The following is a 22,917-nucleotide window of genomic DNA, read 5'->3' as shown; positions in this document are numbered from 1 at the left end:
TTAAACTTAAAGATTTAGGCGGTGAGCAATGGAACAGGTTGCCCAGAGAATTTGTAGATGCCTCAACCCTGAAATGTCTGGATGTGGCTTTGATCAGCCTGTTTTAGTGGAAGGCCTTTGAAGGTGCCTCCTAATTGAAATTGTTTTATGATTCTATGTTCAGTTGTACCCCATCAAGAAAATCTGTTTTACCAGGTGTGCTTAGTATCAATCTGATCCAGAAGCCAGCTGCAGCACAATTTAGATGCATAAGACATTATAGAAAAGGGCCGTTCCTAAAGTCACATATTTTAATTTCTCAAATAATGCATGACGAGTTTTAAATGTTATTTTTGTAACATCTGTTGAATATTGCTACTATGCAGGTTATTATTATCTGGTACTAATAATACTATATTCCCAAAATCTCTAAGCTTTGAGATCAATTGTATTTCAATGATATATTGTATTGGATTTTTCCCAGAGGGCTTAAAAAAATGACTATATGCTGTTTCATCCCACTCTCTCTATAGTTACATTTAGGAATAGTTACTTTGCCTTCTCTCCTTCTCATCTATGCATTAATGAATGATATACTACTCTTCCCTTGGAGCCCTGCTAGATGCAAAACAATGTTGTGTTCTGATGTGTTTGAAACAGTCAGGCTTCAGCCTCTTCACCAAGTGAAATCATGGAAATGCTCATCCCAGTGAATACTCATACCCTGCAGGTTGTGGACCCCAACTGATGGTCACTGGAGAGGTTCTCCATTGCAAGAATTTGCAAGATGTCATCACAAATTGGCCTTAAGGAGAAGTTACATCTTTTTTCCAGGTTTCACCAGAGCACTATCAAATAATGATATGAGATAAACATGTTAAAAAAAAATCCCAAAAACCAGAAATCATAATCCCTTACTGGATGGCAAAATTGCTTCTAAGTTCTTCTGAAGCAGGCAAGTTTCTTGTCTGTGCCACTGCTAGTATGAGGAATACTTAGCTCTATAATGTGAGAAAGACAAGGGACAGCAAAGGTTATGTCTAAAGTCCAAACTTTTATAGACATTTTGTCTATGTATTCAAAGTATTTTAGTTCTTTTGAGAAATTTCATTACACCTGGTTGAAGAGCTTTATACACATGACATAAAATATCTCTCCCTTTTATTTTAGTTAGTCTTCAGTACTTTCTTCATCCTTTGGAGTCAGAAACACTGAAGGTCCTCCTGGTAAGAACTGTGCATGGAAAATGAAGGAGTACAAATAAAGTTGCAGAAATCTTAGTCTTAGCAAAGTAGCAATAGATTAAAAAGTGTTAAAAGAAAGTATTAGTGTGGGGATGTTCTATTGACAGATTCTTCATCAGCAATGAATGTCTATCAATCAGCCTCTTAGGTAAAAGGCTGTCCTGAGCTGGTTATTTCTTGAGTTTTCAGTGGAAATTAAGAAAAAGTGAATAAATAGAAAAAATTCCCCCTTCACATTTCTTCATGTTTGCTGATGTTATTAAATTTCTCCTCATAATCCAAACAAAGCTTTAGGATTAATTTGACCTTATAAAAGAATTATCCATGTAATTTTCAGTCTGCTAATTACAATAGCTATTAGATTTAAAAATTCATATTTCAGGCTCTTAAAACAATTTTCTTTACAAGTATAAATGTACCTTTAGGTATATATGCAGTTCTTATCCACTCTAAATTTCTGAGGAGCTGATTTAGAGTATTTCTCTTGCAATCATGGTCTCTTCTGTGACTTGCTTAAGAACAAAGCATCTGTTTTTCTTAAAAATATTCATATGTTGCCCTTAAAAAGAATGGAAAATAGATTTTTGAAGGACTGAGCTTCAGCTGACTTTATGTTTGAAATTTTAAACACTAGAATTGCATGGTACATTTTTTAAATGAACCTGTAGTCTGCTTAGGAAAATAGTCTTTAAAAATTAAGTATTTAGCAATTATTTTTGTAAAAATTCTACATTCTCAGATAAGATATTTAACTTACAAAGATAAAATTTAATCTTGAATCACAGATAATATTTATTATTTTAACTGAAAATCTATCAATTTAGTTATTAAACTTACATGTTAGAAAACACAGATGTAAGTTTAGATTTTCATCTACACTTCAGGCTTGATTATACTAAGAAAACTTGACCAAGCCTGGGCATATAATCTCCATTCATCCTTATTTCAAATTAAAAATAACTTTATTGCAAGGGAAAAAAGATTATCACATTTCAAAACATCTGAAATCAGAATAAAACCAGAATAGAATGTTCACATGGAAAAATTAACTGAGCTATTTTAGCACCTAGCATGGGTTTAGCTAATAACCTAAAATTCAAAGAAACTAGGCAAAAGTCACCTTGTTAATCAATTTGTGTTTCTAAATTTTTGGTCCAAATGTTTTAGACAAATAGATAGTTTACAAATAGTTTCAAAAGTTATTTTCAGTATTTTACTATTTTACTTTGTGGAAATTAAACTATTGTTTCTAGTTCTCATTTGTTTGAGAATTCTTGAGAGAAAGCATACCCATTTTTTTATTTGTAATCACATTAATTTACTTAACCAATACATTTATTCAGTGGTGAAACTAAAGCATTTTCACCAGTAGGTGCAAAAATAATTCCTTTTAACAGATTTTTTTTTTTTTTTTAAATAGGATGAAAGAAAGCAACAGCTTTGATTACAGATTAAGCATCAAAGTACTCAGCAAAGTATTCTAGGACATCACTGTCATATTATTTCTGAAAGGAAAACCAATATTTTTCAGAAAGTGAAAAAACTAATTTTATAAAATATATTTTTGATGTTTGGACATTAGTCAAGCTTCTGCCAGAAGCAAAATTTCATTGCTGCATTAAACACCTGAAAATAGAGGGGTTTATCCATGACAGTGTTATCTGAGCTTCAGTTCAGTCCTGCAAGGAGTCTTATGATTATGCATTTAATGGATTTTAAGTGAAACATGTACTGTTCTACATGGAACTGTGTCACCAGACTCCTGTAACAGAACTGTATATTAAAAATAACTATATCATGAAAAATCAGGATTCTATGTCTTGCGGTAAATCTTGCTTTCCCAATCCCTTTCCACTCTGAGAAAAACACAAGCATGCTTTTCTTCTCACATACAGTAGACATGATTTATATCAAAATTCAATCATGCTCAATTAGCACTCAAAATTTTCCAATAATTATGCTGAAAGCAACACCGGCACACACAAAGCACTAAGGGAGTCAGAGACTAAGCCGTGCATAAATTCACTAATAAGAGAAAAGGTCATGAGCTGATATTACTGAAATTTGATTAGATTTCAGATCCACATGTTAGAAATCAATGTTTTTCTGGCTTGGGCACTTCTGCTCTGGAGTCAGCCATTCTCCAGAGCCCTGTGTCTAATCAGAGGCTGTAGCAGTGTTAGATCCTCTCCTGGGCACAAAGACAGCAAGAAATGAGAGAGGTTTTGCAGGTCAGAACAGACAGGCTCTGCCATTCCTGTGCTGAGTGGTTTGGGGAGCTGAAAGGGAAAAGCTGTAGCTACAGCTGTGAAGTGAAACAACTGTCATGTTGGTCAATGCCCACAGGAAAGGTAAAACCAGTGCTGGGGATTTTATGGCTCTTTGATAGCTTCCTGTAGCAATCTAGTCAAACCAGGATGAGTCCACAAAGGGCTCTTCACATAAACACTTCTGCTGAGTGGCTACAAATATGGGAGCTACAACCTAAATTTAATCCCACAACTAAAAAAAGGCCCCAAAACAGGCTTTAGATATATGCTGTTCCTATAATGTGAAAACTGACAGATAACAGGAAGCAATGAAAGCTTCTCAACTCTCTTGACAATCCATATGTTCCATATGTTGTTCTGGGCATGAGTGGAAGTCTGTCGACTCCCACTGCCCCACTTGTGTTGCCTCTGCATGTTCAACTGAACAATTAAACAGATTGTCAGATGTATGGCACTGAAGGAACAGCTTTTCATGGAAGAAGAAAGCAAATGATCAGATGAAAAAAAATGTAAATATGAAAAGAAATTAATTTCCAATTGGAATTACTTCTGACTTGCACCCTCAAAAGAATGTGTTATATCAATACAAAATTGATGAGGCAGAAGAGAGAATTAAACCTATGATGCTTGGGAAAAAGTCACCAATTAGGGAGCAAAAATGAAAAAGGAAAATTTCCCCTGCAGTCAAAGCCTCACCTGCTCTGCCAAGACTGGCTTACATTGTTGAATGATCATAACTGACTAATCTGAGTGTAAGCCCTATTGCAAGGAGGTTTTGAGGTAAGTGATGAATTGCAGTTCTCCTTTTGGGAGATGAAGAGAGAACAGGACACAATAAATAAAATTTATATTTGTATTTATTATTACAAACAGAAAAGAAAGAAAACTACAAAAGGCAGTCTAAAAAGCAGTCTTTTTCTCTGGTTAAATTTAAATATGGAGGAGGATTTGGTCAGATAATTTCTGCTTCCTGGAGCTGAGTTTCTTACAGGAAGACCTGGTTTCTGTTCAGACACAGCAGAAGTGGTCCAACACTCAAATTAATTGACATAGCCTTTAAAACTTAATATGCAATAAAACCAAGAGGCTGCATAGCAGAAATAAGTAATTGTGGTGTTTGTTCAACTAGAACACATGTGATAAAGTGAAGTCTGTTCTGACAAAAACTGCCTTTGCTTTTATTTGATTTATGAAGGAGATGACAGGACAAAACATATTTTTGTAAAAATTTTTTTGGATTCACTATTGAACCATTAGCAGGTTGTACTCCACTCAAGCTACATGAAGATATGCTTCAGATAAAGACATTCATGTGTATTATAATGGCTGAATCATACAAGGACTATCTTAGTTATTCTACAAGATTGTGCAGACCAAAGTTCTGCTTTAATTATCTACTCCTAACATCAAGCTAGTGGTGCCACCTGGGCCCATGCTTTAACAAAACACTTCTAAAATTTTACCCACCTTAAATTGGTAACATGATATTAAAAAGAAAAAAAAAGATAAATTAAGGGGAAAATAAGGTTTATATTTGGAGTAAATAACACACTAACATGGTTTGTAAAACTAAAAAAAAATAAAGTGTCAGATGCATTAATGTTAAAAACTTCAGTGTATTCCATCAAGTCATGCTGGAAAAGCTTTAAAGGCTCACTGAAGCTCTTTATTCCTCCATAATGTACAGAATAAACTGCTGGAACCCAGACATCTACTAAATGATTTCTGGCTTGTTTTTTTATTCCTGACTACAGTCAGCTCCTTACAGAATCAGATTTATAGTTGCTAAGTCAATATCTGTAAACAAATATTTTAATCTTTTAAAAGACATTATCCTTAGATTTACCTTGTGTGTGTGTGTGTGTGGACTACTTCATTACATTCCTTGTATTTATGATTCTTTTATCAGACACTTACCTGAGGAGAGATTAACTAATGCAGTAGAACTGGTAAGATTTTAGAAGAGAGAGATTTCTTGCTTTGTTTTGGTGATGGACAAGAGGGCAAACCTATCACTTTTTTTTTGCTGAGTCATTGGCTGCCAGCTTGCTTAAATTTCTGACATTACAATTGAGAGAGATGTATTATGTCCATTATAAAAACATCATGAAACCATGCATCCTGTTTCATTTTTAAACCCCTGACATCAAGAACTTAGAGAATAAATGATCCATCAGCAAAACTCTGATAGTTATTTCCTGTGTCTAGCTGATATATTGACCAAACAAGTACATATTTACTATTTCCTTTTTTACACATCCTCAATACATATCTCCAATGGAGTTATGAAGTATTGCAGTGATTCTCAGTTTATGGAAAAGCTTTTTCTATAAGTTCAGAATCACAACTTGAAGCAGCATCCCCATTCTTTTACTCAAGTGCACCTGGAGCACAGCAGAAAAATCTCTTAATTCTTTGATTGTGATTTGGCATGTGTTCTGTTGGCAAAACTGAGGCAAAAAATTTCAAATCAGGGACATCTCAGAGGAATTAGAGAAGCAGGCTGCTGAATTTCCTGGCAGGTTGGAAAAGCTATGGAAAAGTTTATTTCCTGCAAGACAGCTCATTGTAACCTAAGTATTTGTTCTGGAAAATAATAATCTATTTTAATTTAAAACAGATCTTTCCCCACATCTATTTTAAATAACATAATCAAAGGTCAAAGAGCTCAACGGTGGAAGAGCAGCCACATTTCTTCCTCACAATTTCAATACTATTTTGAATTTGTTTGAGGTTGCTTTCAAAGCCTAGGCAGCTGCTGGGGACTTTTTAAAAAGATACATTGTTAAAAAAAAGGAAAAAAACCCCAAAACTAACGTTCCTCCAGTTTCTGACTGATTAGTAGGAGAGTTCACAGAGAGCTAGATATTCATCAGAAGCCCAAAAGTTAGATGAGGTCAAAGTAGACATAATACTCCATGCTGGGCCTTGTGTCAGGACAGCCTGCACTGAGTCTTCTGAAGCTCTTTATCAGCTGAATCCAGAGCAGAAGTCCAAAGGAAAATGATCTTCATTTCAGGATGATGCTTGTGACAAAATATCCCGGTGATTCAGACACACAACCTGCTAGATTCCACCTAAAATGAGCAAAAGGATACCCACTGTAAAACATGCTTCAAACTACACTTCTATTTTGTTTTAATATCTAAAGGATGGGGAGGCCCTGTTGGGTCCTTACCTGTAAGCAAAATGTGACCTGTGCAAACAGCTTTTCCTGGTATGCAATTCTGTTACAACTTCTGCTTGTGTTTTCTCCTCCTGTGTCTGCCTGCCTGCCCAGGTGCCAGCTCAGCCTCTTAAAGCTTAAAATGCTTCCAGGTTTGCTATCCAGCTCTCTTCAGACGTTATTCCAGGTTCCTAAGCTGATGGTAATTTAGATGTAGTGTATTTAAAGGTAAACTTCACAGAGCTTGTTAAAGCTTGTTATGGCCGCTAGAAAAGTATAATCAGGGTGAACATAAGAATCTGAACACTGGCAAGTTTCTTCTTTTCAAATACTATTAACATCAAAGCTATTAGCAAACACTTGCTGTAATAATTTCCTTCATGTTTGCTTCCTGATAGCTTTCATGTGCTTCTAACTTTCACTACAATTTCCTTTATCAATCACTAGATGCTTTTTAAAATATCACTTGCTGCTTAAAGCACAAAGATGAAAAAACAGCAAAATCATGTTGCCATACTATTTTAAGCACTAACTAAATTTGAGATTTTTTTTCCAAACTGAGACTGATTCTTCTGACTCACATATCCTCCTGTCATATATGTCATTCATTTCATTGTGGTATACTGTCCCTGGATAAAATTCATGAAAGAGTGGCATAGGGAACACTATAAATCAGGATTAACTGTAACCATGTTCAGCACTGAACAAGATTTCTACTGTTTTTATGGACCACTTGGGGATTCTACACAGAGGATATTACCTGAAGTCAGACAGCATTTAAATCTGTCTTAAGTACTATAGAATCACAGAATCATTAAGGTTGGAAAAAATGCCCAAGATCACCAAGCCCAACCTTTGACAGAATACCACCATGTTAACTAAACCACAACACTGAGTGCCACGTCCAGGCATTTCCTGAAAACCTCTAGGGATGGTGACTCCACCACTTCCCTGTGCAGCCCATTCCAGTGCTGATCTACCCTTTCAGTGAAGAAATTCTTCCAACCTGAACATCTCTTAGTGCAGTTTGAGGCCACGTCCTCTTGTCCTGTTGCTGGTGTCCTGGAAGAAGATGCTGACCTCCACCTTCCTTTCTGATTGTTGTAAAGAGTGATAAGACCCTCCCTGAGCCTCCTTTTCTCCAAGCTAAACAACCCCAGCTTTCTCAGACAAGCCCCATAAGAGTTGTGCTTGAAGCCCTTCCCCAGCTCCGTTGCCCTTCTCTGGATGCACCCCAGCAGCTCAATGTCTCTCTTAGAGTGAGAAGTCCAGAACTGAACACAGGATTTGAGGCGCAGCCTCACCAGGGCCGACTACAGAGGGACAATCACTGCCCTGGTCCTGCTGGCCACACTACTCTGATCCAGCCCAGGATGCCATTGGCCTTCCTGGCCACCTGGGCACACACACTGGCTCATGTTCAACCACTGTTGACCAGCACCCCATGGTCTTTTTCCACTGGGCAGATTGTCAGCCGCTCTGCTCTATCCTAAGGATGGCTGGAAGCCTTATACCTTCATCAGTGCAAAGGGAAAGATATGCAATGTATGTATATAAAATTACATTAAAAAAAATTAAAATATATTCTGGAGAAAAGGGCAAAAAATATTATGCTATTCATCCCTTATGGTCACAATATACATAATGGTATTAAACCAGGTAATTTTGTTCAATTTCTTTTTATCCACAGTATCTATTTAGCATTAGACTTTGATGATATTTGCATGATTTCTTTCTAATTATGCAATCTAATGCAAAATCCTAGAATCCATAAAGTATTCTACATAATTCAGCATAATTCTAAAGTAACATGTATTGTAGTTTTAGGTGAGGCACTTAAAGTAAGTAGAATAAAAGTTTTACAGGCATGGCTTTCTGAGACACCTGTTGTGTACTTGGCCTTATACAAAAATCAGTTTTAAGAACAATGAACAAGGCAGAGCTATGTTTATGTTGATGCAGACAAGCAGCTATTACAAAGGTTGGGAGTAAAGGTTTAGAGCACGGTAATCATGAAGCTCTAATTTCAGTTTAAAAGACTGTCTTTAAATTACAATATGCTTTGGATTTATTGAACTTGTACTTTTGCTCCATTGACTGCACCTCTCCTCTTTCTCCTCCTGTTTTCCTATCTGACACTCCCTAGGACACTGTGCTGGTGCTGTGGAATCACAACATGGCACAGTAACAGATGGTGATGCTACTTTAGTTTAATCTCAACATATAAATATGGAGCTCTTAGGGAAGAATGCCTTGTAATTTAAAATCCATCACTTTTCATGCACTAGGGGTAACAGCAGTTAACTCTTTGATCTTCTGTATAAACTATTAAGGGCAGAGATGGTCTCTGCAGAAAGCAGATGGCTATGCACAAACACCATTCAATACTGCTAAGTAATTTTAAGGGAGCTTGTTGAATGTTGGTCTTACTCTTTTTTGTTTGATTGTTTGTTGATGTTTTTGGGGTATTTTGTTTGTTTTTTTAATTTAACTTTCAGTGTCCTCTCTCCTTGTTATTCGTAAAGCTTATCCTGTACTTTGCAGGCAGCAGTTACTTCTATGACTTCCAAACATAACTTGGAACTGTGGCATCCAGGCTTTACAAGCCCCCTTAATCTCACTCTAGGAGGTGGTGCAGGTTTCCATGAACTCAGACAGACATATTGTTGTTTACCACAACTAAACATTACTTCTCACAGGACAAAAACACTACCTACAAACCACAAGACTGTCAATTACAGCAAGTACAACAACTGGAATTAGAACAACCTGCCTCCAGTGCATTCCTAAATAAGGATCTAAATGTCAGCTGCTATTTCTATAATTTCTATCCACTTAGTTTGGGAACATTGGTAGGATATTGCATTTAAATTGTAACTTCATCCATTCTGCAAAAGATTCTTGCTTGAGGTAATTTGGCTCACCTCAGTTGAAGATAATATTTCTCTGATGATTTACTGGAGGTTCTATTCCAAAGTCACATTAATTTAAGTTGTGGAGAAAGTTACTGTATTATCCCAGAGGAAACCAGGAGACAGATCTCAGCTCTGGAATTTATTCCAAAATAAAATTTAAAGCACTTTAATAGCAGCATAAACTCTTTATCATTTCCTTCCAGCAATATTTAAAAAAAAAAAAAACTAAAATATTTTTTGTTAGTTGATTTCCACATAGAGGCTTCCAGTATGCAGACATAGAATGCTAAGAACTGAGATGTTGATAGATAATGGTGTATGCATCTAAATCCACCTTACCCATGTGTGGCAAATCTTAATTTGAACCAGGTACCCACTACAGACAAGGCCTTCTGCTCTTGAGACTAATTTAAATCAAAAACTTACACCTGTTTAATTTCTCCACGGTTGTTTTATACGAAATTTAATCACATACTACAGTTATATGTATTTAAAATAGTGATATAAACATTCAGTACAAGGCTGCACCCACTTCTGCCCATTATTTTACATTCCCATACAAAAGGACTATTTCATTCAGTTAGCTCCTCAATATTTTTTACTTTTATGCAGTCTCCATATAGGAAAGAAAACCATACAAATATGCATATGCAAAAAGGTATATATTCCTATATATTCAAGTGGAGTTTTCTTTTATAATAATTGTTACATAAAAGAATAGTATGTTTCTATAACTTCTACCTTTTGAATATCTTCAATCACCATTCTACAGATACTGGTAAATTGCTAAGAATGAAGCAAATCAGGGTATTTTTGCTGGTACTTTAAGCAAACAACAGTGAGAAAAGAAATAAGTTTTCTTCACACTGCAAATAACTCAAAATCTAGAATTATTTCTATTCCTATTTGTCTCCAATCCTTAAGCTTTATTTCCAAAGTGCAAAACATTTTCATGCCACATATGCAGTTAGAAACATTAATTTTTGTGTTATTTTCATTAGCTCTATATGTCTTGATGAATGACCAAGTATTTTGAGTTTTTGGGGTTTTTTAAATTTTTTTTCAACAAAGATATTCCAATGATGCCTTTCGATAAGAACCTTAAATGAATTTGATAAGTTGTTTGCCATTGCAGTGTCTGGATGTTAAAAACCCACAATAAATATCCTGTAATATTGGAAAATACCAATGGATATGTTAGAAACCAAGAAGATGAGAAACTACAATAGTTTTTCAATTTCAATGAGAACATAAGACTGGGAAATTTGGCTGAGACAGTTTCACTCTTTCATGGCCAATACCCAGAGTTCTTAAAAGGCAAAGACCTTCAATCCAGACACATACTTTGGTATCCTTCTGTGGTAACAGATGAGGTCTGGTTCTCTGTCTTATCTCCTTCTAACAAAAAAAAAAATATTTTTTCATAAATAAATATTTATTAATTCAATAAATGACTTGGGAAGGGCATGGAACAAGAAAATTTAAGTCGAAATTGCTTCATTCTGTGCCACATATATGATCTGCATTTTCTCTTCATCTTTTCCCTTTCCCTGTTCCCTAAAAAGGGTCTATCCTAGATCTGATAGTTTCTCTTTGAAATCAGTCTGTTCCTAGAAAAAGTAGTAAAGTAGAAATTGCAGTAAAGTAGTCACATGGGAGAAGAAAGTTATGATCTGTATTGTTAACTGAACCATAATGAATTATTGCAGAGTGACTCACTAAATTCAAAGTGATGTATTATGCTGAAAAACTGTTTGGCCAGCTTTGCTCATAAATCTAAGATTTAAGGCGGGAATTATTTTTTTCAATTATCTGTACATCTACCATGCTAAATGCACATTCCATATTAAACATCTGGATCCAAAAATGTACCTATTTCTGACTTCAAAGCCAGGTAACTCGTTCTAAAATATCTTTTCTGAGCAGAACTTGAATGTATTATTAAAACAATCTTTTACTCTCAAAGAGAACAGCTCCTCTGAGGATATCATTCCTATACAAGCAAGCATCCCTTCACAGTTCAAAGGCAGTTTTTAGCCACTTATGAGCTAAACCAGAGAGCTGCTTCCACTAGAAAGCTCCACGAGGGCACCTCTCACCCTGGGCCATTGCAATTCACAAAGTGTTTGCTTGCACAAAGTCGGTGTAATGCTCACCTTGGGCTTGCAGCCACTGTCAGCCCTTGCAAAGGAATCAGTACAAGGGCAGAGCTCTGAGCCTTGGCCCCTTTCCTCAAACACTGGATCATCAGCCTCCTCCACCTCCACTCCGCAGATGCTTCTTGATAGAGAGGTACTCCACAATTGTTTCTCCTTTTTTACATTTTTTTTTAACATAAAAATAATCTTCCACGGGAAACAAGTGCCTTTGTCAAAGAGTTCCTTGCAGGGAAAATGATTTCATTATTTCTTGATTTTCTGGTTGGGGTATAATATTATATTGATTGTTTCAGTAATTTCTGTGGTAAAAACCTACTTTTTTTACCGACCTCTTTTTCATGCCAAAGTTGATAATAAAATTCTTATGCCCTTTGAAATATTCACAGTACTGCTGTATGTTAAGCCCTTCCTTCTTTGTAACAAAATAAGTCCTTAAAGCATATTTTGCCTCTGCTAAGTTTTCCTGTACCTCAGTCCTTTCTTTCTTTATAATTGAACTATGCCATAGACCTTTGTGTGAAGAGATAAGGAATATGAATAAACACCAAGCACTAGAAAAGCTAGTGAATATTCCCAAATCTCTTTAAAAACCCAAAACAAACCAAGCAAAAAAAACCAAACAAACAAACAAAAAACAAACAAACAAACAAAAACCAATAAAAACCACTACAAAAAATAAAAACCCCCAAATCTGGCAGGGTTTTTTTTTTTTTTTCCAGCTGTTTTCTGAGAAATTTTCATTGAGATTTTTTCTCTAAGCAGAAGAGGAATTCTGTATTTTCTGAACTGAAAGATGATTAAATTCTGATTCCTTTCAAGAGAAACACAGCCTTTCTGTTTGAATCTTACTTTTTTCCTGTTTAGCAGCTGGTGACTAAAGTACTTCAAACAGACACCCCTATTCATTATTGCTGGAAAAAAAAAAATTTGCAACATCACCTAGAAAATTCCATCAGAAGGGTTGAGACTGTTCAGAAGTTACTTTACCCCAATGCCTACACAGAAAGGTAGATAGTAAACCTAAAAGCTTGCAAATCACAATTTTCATATTGTTAAAGTTTTTCAAGGCAATGAGCAGGGAAAAGTAAAATAATAAATCTTTTGGGTCTTTTGCATTCCTGTTTTGTAAGCTCTAATTATTTTACTACTAGCGTTAAATCTCTAATAATACATATATGCCCTAATGAATCAGCTAAGCTCTTAGGAACTGCCTTTTAGGGAAGCACAACACTGTAAATCTCTGACATGTACCATATGTACAATAAAAATAAACCATAAAAAGCTTCTGTTTAGTGCTACTAGCAGCAGCAACTCTAGAAGGGGTGCAGATGAAATGGGGTCAGGGTCTCCTCTCAGTAATAATCAGAAGCTGCTGGCTGTGGGAGGAAGCAGCAATTAGGGAAGGGAGCAGCAGGCAGTGCTCCATAGCTGTACAGAGGATTGTGATACCGGAGGCAGAATGCCTCCCAGAGTGCCTGCTGGAGGAATGTGAATCCACACCTTCCCCAGCATGGCCCAGGACCTTAAAGGCTCAGTTAAGCCCTTACTGATTTCTGGAGGCACAAAACTGAAAATAGATTAAAAAAAAAAAATTGTTCAAAACTTTTCTTTTGGTGTTGACTTGCTTAAAAACAAAGTTTTTTTTTTTAAAAAAACACCCAGGGAGAGGCAGGCTTCAAAGCCAGACAAGATACTTTCCTAAAAAGTGTGATGAACAAAAACACAGCTTCTTTGACAATCTCTCTCTGTGCACTAGAAAAGCTGCAGACCTGTTAAATGACAAAATTTGATCAACTTGAGTCTTAGATGATAAGAAATAAACTATGGTAGTGCCAATCTCCAGGGGAAAGAAATTTTAAAAAATAATTTAAATAAAAGGACAAGAAAAAGAAAAAAAAAAAAAAGGAGAAGCAAAAAAAAGGCTTTTCTGTGAACCAAAGACAACACAAAGAATTTTCACAAGTGAAGATTCAAAGGGTCTCGAAGCAAACAGGTGGAGCTTTCTCTTCATAGAAAAAGAGTTGGCAGAAGTTGATAAGCAAAGAATGAGCTTACAGTGATGATAGACTTTCTTCCCTAAAACCAGAGGTCTTTTTCTAAAATAAATAACTTGTATTTAGTCCTTGCTTTTTGGTCCAGTTGCAAACACAAAGCTTGTACCTTCATTGAATATTATGAGTAATTAAGCATAATCTATTTCTACCTATTAAAATTAAAAAGACCACTGGTCCTGTGATTTTTTTCCCTAATATATGACACACATCAGCTATTCGACACATGTTGAAGCTATCTTTTACTAGCTGTTATGAATAAATTTACTGTATTTAGAAGTTCAGGTTGGGTTCTTTATAACCAGAAATCAAACATGCCGTGCATTAATTCAAAATCTTAGAAAAAAGTTACCCAAAATTCCATTTTGAAAATCTCCTCCCTCCTTTTAAAAATTACTTAACTAGAATGTTAAATGTGCTTTGGCAGACATACACAAAAAAACCTAAAGAAATATAGTTTCGTAAAAAATAAAAGATGATGTACTGAGCACCACAGGTATCAATACTGAAGAAAACTATTGAATAAATGTTTCAACAGATAGTGAACTGTTCTATGAGCTGCAGTCTTCTGTTAAAAAAAACAGGCTTCCAGCATGTATCATTCACAGCAAGAAACTCTTGCCTACTACTACCTTCTAATACAACAGTTACTTCACAGCATTGGTCACATTGCTTACACAGGATAAATCCAAATAATTATAATTATTTTTTCTGGGTTTTTCTGTTCACATAGAGCCAAAATCTAAAATAAAATTAAAAAAAAAATCTAAGTGAAGTTATTTACAACCAACAAGGGAAAACAAAATGATTTAGAAGTAAATATTGCTGAGGTAGTTTGCATATATTGGTGGTATGATAAAAGAGGAATGCAACATGATGGAGTGCATTTGGTTAAAAAACCTGTCCATAGGAAAACATTCTGATTTCATTAAATACAAACTGATATAGAGAGAGAAGAAAAATGCCAGCCCTGAGTCCAGAACGGTTTAAGGGAGGGATCTCCCTACAGGAAAGCAAAATCTCTAGAGGTTACTAGCAATCTCAGAAGAAATTAATGTGCCAACCTAATGATGACTAGGTGGGGAAGCCAAGCACAATCCTTGACAGGATAAATGGAAAGCCTAAATAACAGTGTGAGATTGGCCATGAGGATGATTTAACACTTCAGTACCAATATGCTGAAAAAATTGCAAGAACAGAAATCCTCTAAGCACGATCACAAAAACAGGGCAGAGCTTTCGCATTGTTGTGGGTGTGATTGTTGTAAGGGTACTTTTATATACGATTCATCATCTTCAAGAACAAAGTTATGGTTGCCTTAATGAAGAAACAGCCAAAGTGTTATTTATTTCTAGTGGCCCTAATGAGCTATTCCTGGGCACTAACCAAGAGAATTTCCATGATGCAAGCTCTGGTTTTCTGCTAATGACCATTTTGGTGAATCATAAGTTCCAGTATCCTCCTCCAAAATCATCTTAGATTTGTGACTAGATACATGTCTAATCATGGAACAAGAGTGCCTTAATTATGCCCTCAGTCTCCCAGAACCACTAATATGAAAAAAGTAAAGTTTCTCCAAAACTGGAGAGCCATAGCATTCTACACTCTGCAGAAGGAAGGAAAGGAAGGAAAAGGAAGGAAAGGAAGGAAAGGCGCCAAATTTGCTGTCCCTTCTTTCTCAATGTCAACCTGAGAAGTGATAACATCAGACTTACTGTGACCTACCAGCTTTGGCTAACTTCTGCCTCTAGTACCTTGTTTCCTTTGCAGAAGGAATGAGCAATGTGTGTGCCAGCCTGCCCAGCTCTCTGTTAAATCTGGTTTTGCTCCTACTTCACCACTCGGCCAGTGCAACTCCCAGGGCCAGCTTAGTGTACCTGAGCAAGTGGAGGATGGATAGCTGAGCTCACCCTAAACTTGGTCCTTTCACACTGAAAAAAAAGATTTTTCGTAGGGTCCAAAAGAAGTATGGAGAATATATTATTTTCATCTGCTTGTGCAATATATTTGCATACACATTTGGGAGTCAAAGCTTTGTTTGGCAAGCATTGTAAAAAGAAGTTATTTAATCTTAATAAAAGATTGACACTGACTGTTATGTTTTGGTTTAGAGTTTCTCTCAAGGGGAGCCACTATTTGGCAGCTCATGATCTCTTACTGAGAGACTGGAGACTTTGAAGAAAGAAGATATCTTTACAGAGTTGCCATGACTTCTGACCATTTTAATTCTCAGGTTTTCACAAATCAAAAACTCAAAACACAGCAAGAGATTCCCTTTTGAGAACTATTTCCCTGTTATGCATTCAGATGTCAAAATTCTCCAAAATCAAGTGTTGCTTTCTCAATCTAAAAAAAAAAAATAAACCAGGAGCACTCCATTTCATGGGTGTTAGGCAGTATTTATCTTTCAGTAACATCTCATCAAGTGAGCAACAAGAGATTGCTTCCATTTTCCTCATCCTTCCAGAGTTAGATAAACTTGATATTTATTATTCACACTGTTCTATTTGCAAACCTAAGGACTAAGTAGAATTCTCTGTGTACTGCATCCTGACAGTTTTAAATGGGTGTTTTACCAGCCATTCAGTGCTTTCCATACATTTCATAATTACTTCTCTTGCCTCCAAATCTCTCTATGCAAAGCAAATGATAATGATTTTTTAAATCTATATTCATAAGCAAAGTATCTTCTGTTCATTTAATATTAAAATACCCATAAGATTTGCCATATGGAACAGAATTTTCTAGTAAGGAGTAAAAAGTATAAACTGGTATATAGGGGCAAATATGTTCTTCATGATAATTTAAGAGGTGATATGACCTAGTGGCCATCTCTATTTGATTGGAATGAACTTCCACTGAAGAACAATATTCTGGAAGATAAAACCAAATCCCAGGAGCCAGGACAGGGGAAGTCAGTCATCTTAAATCTAGAATGTATATTCTAAGCTATTTTTGGAATTGTACCAAATCAGTAGTGTATTTATCACTTCTTCCATCATTACAATAGTTTTAGAAAGTTTCAAAAATGTATTTCAGAAACTAATTAGTTCCTATTCTTATTGCTCAGACAAATATTGAATTGTCAAATGTCTGTCTCCAGCTTAAACTTATTTTAGTAGATAGATCTATACCATTTTTTAATTTTATATAATTTTTATCAGTGGAAGAGCTAAATAGAAACAACACATGTTGGAATTGTATTGAAAAATCAATTTTCCTTTGGTTTCAACTACTATTCCTTTCTCCCACCATATGCATATCTTTACAATACTGAAGTTAGGTTAACCACTTTATTTCAGCTGTTTCACTGAGTGTCAGTAACCAGTTCTAATTTAAATATAGATCCTCTAATTTAAATTTATATATATATAGATCTTCTAATTTAAAATTAGATCCTCTTTCTAATTCTAGTTGGGATTCTGTGAAAAGATTTCAATATATTGCTCTAAAACAGTCACGGTGGGTCTGGGAGAGTAACAAATCTGGTCGTCATAACACAGTTTTTCTTGTGAAAATAGCATTGTTAAACCTGTTTCATGCATTTTCATGTATTTCCTTTCATAAATTTTGTTTAACTTAACACAAAGGTAACAGATCACCTGAATAAATAAATAAACAGTTCTGAGACTCCTGACATAAGGACACCTGCTGGAGTGGGTCCAGAGGAGGTCCAGGAAAAGGATCAGGAGGATGAAACAGATGTCCTATGAAGACAGCCTGAGAGAGTTGGACTGTTCAGCCTGGAGGGGAAAAGACTTTGAGGACCTTAAAACACCTTCCAGCACCTAAAGGGGGCCTCAAGACAGCTGGATAGGGTAGGGCAAGGGCAGGGGAAAATGCCTTCCAGCTGAAAGGGGGTAGATTAAAGGAGGATATTATTTGAAGCACTGGGACAGGTTGCATAAAGTTGTGGATGCCCTGCCCTTGGAAATGTTCAAGACAAGACTATGTTGTGGCTTTGAGCAACCTGGTCTAGTGAAAATGTGCCTGACTATGGCAGGATGGGTGGACCAGATGATCTTTAGGGTCCTTGTGCAAGGAATAATTACACTAAGCCTCAGATTCACTGGATACTCATCAGCAAGTGAAAATCTCTTACTATTTTTTTATTTCAAGAAGTCCAGCTTCAATGTAAAAATTTCTGCAGAATGACTATTTGAAGCAAATATTTTCACAAAGCAGCTGCTCCCCAGTGAAAATGACAGGTTTTGAGCAAAGAGACAAATTTACTTTTACAGAGTTTCCCTTCTGTATTGCAGCATAATATGACAATAAAGAAGCAACACAATATTGCTGGAAGTTTCCCCTGTGGATTAATAGTTTAATTTCAGGAAAGGATTTTGAAACATAGATGGTGAGCCCTTCATCACAGACCTGTCAGCAGCAGTGCTTATAGAATATAGAAATAGCAGGCTTCACACTGAAATGGGAATAATCCTGTTCAGTTCTAAACAGGAGGCAGCTCTCTGTCAGCAGTTCCCACATGGCCACTTGTAGGATTCATGCTGTTGTAAGAGTAAAACCACACACTGAAAATATGGTGGCACATCTGACATAGATTGGGTGGAATTTTAAATCTCTATTTAATAGTTTTTATATGGCATAATTACATATTTGTTTAAAGCAGTGTTTCTAAATCTGTAAGACAGAGTAGTCAAGAGATTCAGAGCATTATCTCTGGCTCACAGAACTGACTGTTTTAGCTATGTGGATTCAGTAATAGAAGAAGATTTTTTTTTTTTTTTGTGGTGATAACTGGGTATCTTTTGAGACCAGAAGCAAGTAATGAGCAAGAATGACTCCTGCAGAACCACTATGGAAAAAAATGTGTAGTCATGGTCTAAAAATAAATGAAAATAAATACCAATGATTTAGGGATTCAATTTACTTTTAGTTAGTATCACTATATAGGTACAGCTATTCCATTGCACTATAGAGGTGACCACTGTCCTCTCTGTAGATGATAACAAAGTAAAGTTTTTGAAAGAGAAAAAAAAATCTTGTTTCGGTATATTTTATACTATAAATCATTGTCCAATCAAGTCCTCCGCTTTTTTTATTCCCTACTTTTTCCTTTATCTGCTGCTTCAACATTGAGGTACAGGAAATTTTCAGGGGTTAAGCTAGAGCAGATGAACAGGATTTTCCATGCAGAAAGTTCAGAGATCAGCCTTAGGCATGTTGTAAATAATTAGTGAATAGATGATCTGATGTTATAACAAACATTTTGATTAATGTTTCTTGTTTGCAGAGTGTCATTCCTAAGCTTAATGAGAATAACAATCTCAATGCATGGCAAAATAGCAGAAATGCTTCATTAAAAAATGTTTACAGTGGATGCTGTAGAATTTAATAGACTGAACTTCTAAAAATATTGATCAGAACTTTATCATACCATCCCTACAATGCACAACAAAATGATTCAGAATCATCAAACACTGCTTTTCCCTTTTGATCAAAATATAATTACCCAATCTGGTGGTGTTGAAATGATCTGAAAACTGTAGCCCTTTCAATCTCTTTTAACAAAAGAAGTAGTGCTGAGCACCATACAGCAAAAGACCAGAATTAAGTGAGATCTTCTCAATACTTCATGAAAATGAAGTATATATTCAGAGGATTTCATAGCAGAAGGAGAGGGAGTGTGAGGTTAAATCAGACATGCCAGGGATTGTCACCTGCAAGCTTGAGTGACAAGCAAAGGTCATAGCAAGAGTAAGCATTCTGAATCTCCAAAAACTCCTTTAAATTCTGTTCTCAACATTATTGCTGTTTTCAAAATATTACTAGTCTTTTAAGTGAAAAACAAGCCAAACAAGTCCAACAGAAAATGATTCCATGTCTCTTGCATCTGTGCCAGAGAGCATCACCTCACAACAGACGAAAGGCCTCAATCCTCCCGTGCTGAATCTGTGCAAGCCACCTGGAGCAGACCATCAGGGAAGGGAACATGAACACCCAGCAAACCTCTGGTGCCACCTGCACAAGATGTTTGCTCGACCTACATCCACTTGTGTTTTAGGAGCTGTGGAGGTGAATGTGGCAGAATGCGCTGTGCGATTCTGACAGCTGGCTGAAGGCAGCGTGGCTTTGCCCGAGGCAGCAAAGGTGCTGTGCAGGGAATGCTGCTGGTAAGGCCACGCGGCTCCAGGAGTTGCCTGAACAAAAACTGCTGCAAGGCACTGGAGGCTGAAAAGTACTCATCACATTTGTTGCTCGCTCTTGGAATATACAACCTGTTTTAGCAAAGGATGTGGATAGACAAAGTGAAAAAGGAAGAATTTTAATCCAGTTGCAGTCACATGTCCTGTATAATCCAAAATAGCTGTTTGCCTTGTTCTCTGTTGCCTGCAGAACGAAAGCCATTTTATACCCTTGTGCAATGTGCAATTTTGTTTCTCTGCTGTGATATTATGACTGAGCAGCCCTCATTCCAAACAGCCAGAGCAGTTGCCTTTAATATACTTTTCAAATTGGAAAGAACATTCAAGGGATGATGTTCTCACCCCTACAACAAATCATGCACGTGTACTGAATGTCATTTAACAGCACAAGGCTCTTCTCTTCCTCCATGTATAATACTGTGAGTTGATTCATAATAGTCTGCATCTGACATCATTTTTTTATGTATATAGATCTTTTGAGTAGCACCACTCCGAAAAATATTAAATGTCTTAAGAAGAATACTACAGTTACCTCCAGTGGATGCTCATGTAAGAAGAGACACATGATGTAAAAACACCTAGAGAATGATAGCTCAAATAACAACTTATAGCACTTTATGGAGCAATATTAAAAAAATCCATTCTGTGTTCTAATGACTACTACCATGTACCTTGTTATTTCAAAGTAGAACTTTCCTCTTACTCAGTACAGATAGAAAAAGCTTAATCTCTGCTTACTGTAAACCAAGGCAAAATTGTTTTCTAATTAATATTTGTTTTAGTAGGACATGTTTTTTGGTAAGATCTACTCTTGGGAGCAGATAAATTTTGATATTATAGTTATTTTTGACTGAGTCGTTATAAAAGTTGTTTTAAGAGTTGTTATAAGAGTTGTTTTAAAACTGTTGAAAATAAATTCCTCACAACAAATATATGTGTTAAATAATTTTAACTTTTAACAATACATTAATTATTAAAGGACTCTGGAATTTCTATGGCAACAGCATACTTAATAAGTTCACATTATTCATCACTGCAAGTAGCGATATCAGCTGCTGTTAATGTCTCACACAATAACCAGTAAGAACTGCTCACCTGAGTCAGAATTTCTAGTGTTCTAAGACTGAAAGTGGTAGAAAGTGGAACAAAACACATAGCTTCCTGACCTTCCTTTTACTGCCTTCAACTCTCTGAAGACTGAGAACCTAAACAACCATATATTCAGACTGTATGCCTTTTACTGGATACTCCATTTCCACTGCTATTAGCATAGAGGTCTCAAGGGAATAACCAATCAGTAGAAGGAGATGAGATTTTATAATCACTCCCTCTGAGTTGCAAAGAAAGTTTTATTCTATAATGAACAATTTAAAACATTAACAATACAAGTATCATCCCAAACTCGAGAGAGGAAGGATTGTTATATTTTTCAGAAGCTCTGCTACCAAAAAAAAAAAAAAAAAAAAAAAAAAAAAAAAAAAAAAAAAAAAAAAAAAAAAAAAAAAATCAGAAAGTCACTGAAAATCAGGAATTGGGAAGTAAGGTATCAGGAACTAAAATTATCCATTCCATTGATGTACATTCATTGAAAAAACAGACTTCTAAAGGAAGAAAGACTAAAATATAGACCATTGGATTTTCACGAAACTATTTCTTTGTGTTACATACCTTTGTGACTATATCACCTTTAATTGAGGCAATATTTCCAGCTAGAGACACAAAATGCTGTAATGCTCACAGTTTCCTGGGCTTTGGAGCACTTCAAACTTTTACAATCAGTACAAGATCAGGCTTGTTTGACATGGTTTGACCTTCTCTTTGTGGCTCTATATGCTGTCCTGTATAGCTATTATTGAACTTAAAGTAAGATTTACTTTGTTCTGTATTGCATAGTGAAAATTAAGGAAGGAAAAAGAAAAACCCTCAGTATGAAAGTCTGTTACTCTGTGTCTGAATATATTGGAACAAGCTCAAACCACAAAACATCAAACATTAAAATTCTTAAAAATGTTTAAAAATAGGTGGTAGTAAGAAGGCACATATGCACATTGAATCTTTTGCTTGCAAGAAAAAGAAGAAAATAAGTTATTCCATGTGCACTGAGGATTCATAGAAGCATTTGGGTTTTTAAATAATAAAGAGAGGGCATGCCAAAATCATTACTGTAAAACCACTTCTAAATACATCCAAAGAGTATCAAAGCCAATAAAAAGAACCACCCTTTAATTTGTTGCACTTGATCTGGAGGATATAAATGAGAACAAGAAGTTAAGTCTATTGTTAGAGACAAAAACAAGAGCAACATTTCTGATTTCATTCAAATAATCTGAGTGCTAATACCATCTCTTTAAATGAGATTTCTGAGATTACAATTTAAATTGCAGTGACCCTTCAAAAAAGTACTACTAGCTTAAGAGGCAGTAAAGACACCGTGATATTTTAGAATAAAAGAGTCAACTTCTGTGATAAGAAAATCCCACCAAAAAAACCCCAATTTTTCTTGCAATTCTTATATAGAATTCTTAATAAAAGAGCAGGGAGATATCCCTAGTTCAGGGAGATATCTTAGTTCAAAGACAGGCTAGCCATTAAAAATAATAAAAGAAACTAAATTTAATAAAATGGAATGCTTGGAAGAAAATCCTTCTTGGTCATGCTGGAGGTAATGTGCCAAGACCATCCTCACAAGACTTACATCTTGATTCTTCATTTTACGCAAATCAAACTTTGGGTTTAAAATCCAGCAAATCCCCACAATCAGAATTACACAAGCACAAAAGATAAATAGAGTAAGGTGCAGAGTAGAGTGGATGGTGTTCTTCTAATGAGCTGATAGTTCCTGTTTTAACCAATCCATTTTCTAGTTGAAACAAACAAGACAACAAACAAAAAAAAAGCTGCACCTCAAACAAAAAAAAAAAAAGAAAAATTAAAAATTTGATCAACATCAGCTGCCAAAAACATAG

This window comes from Agelaius phoeniceus, chromosome 1, assembly GCF_051311805.1.
Source record: "Agelaius phoeniceus isolate bAgePho1 chromosome 1, bAgePho1.hap1, whole genome shotgun sequence".
NCBI classification, from domain to species: domain Eukaryota; kingdom Metazoa; phylum Chordata; class Aves; order Passeriformes; family Icteridae; genus Agelaius; species Agelaius phoeniceus.
This window is presented reverse-complemented; position numbering follows the sequence as displayed.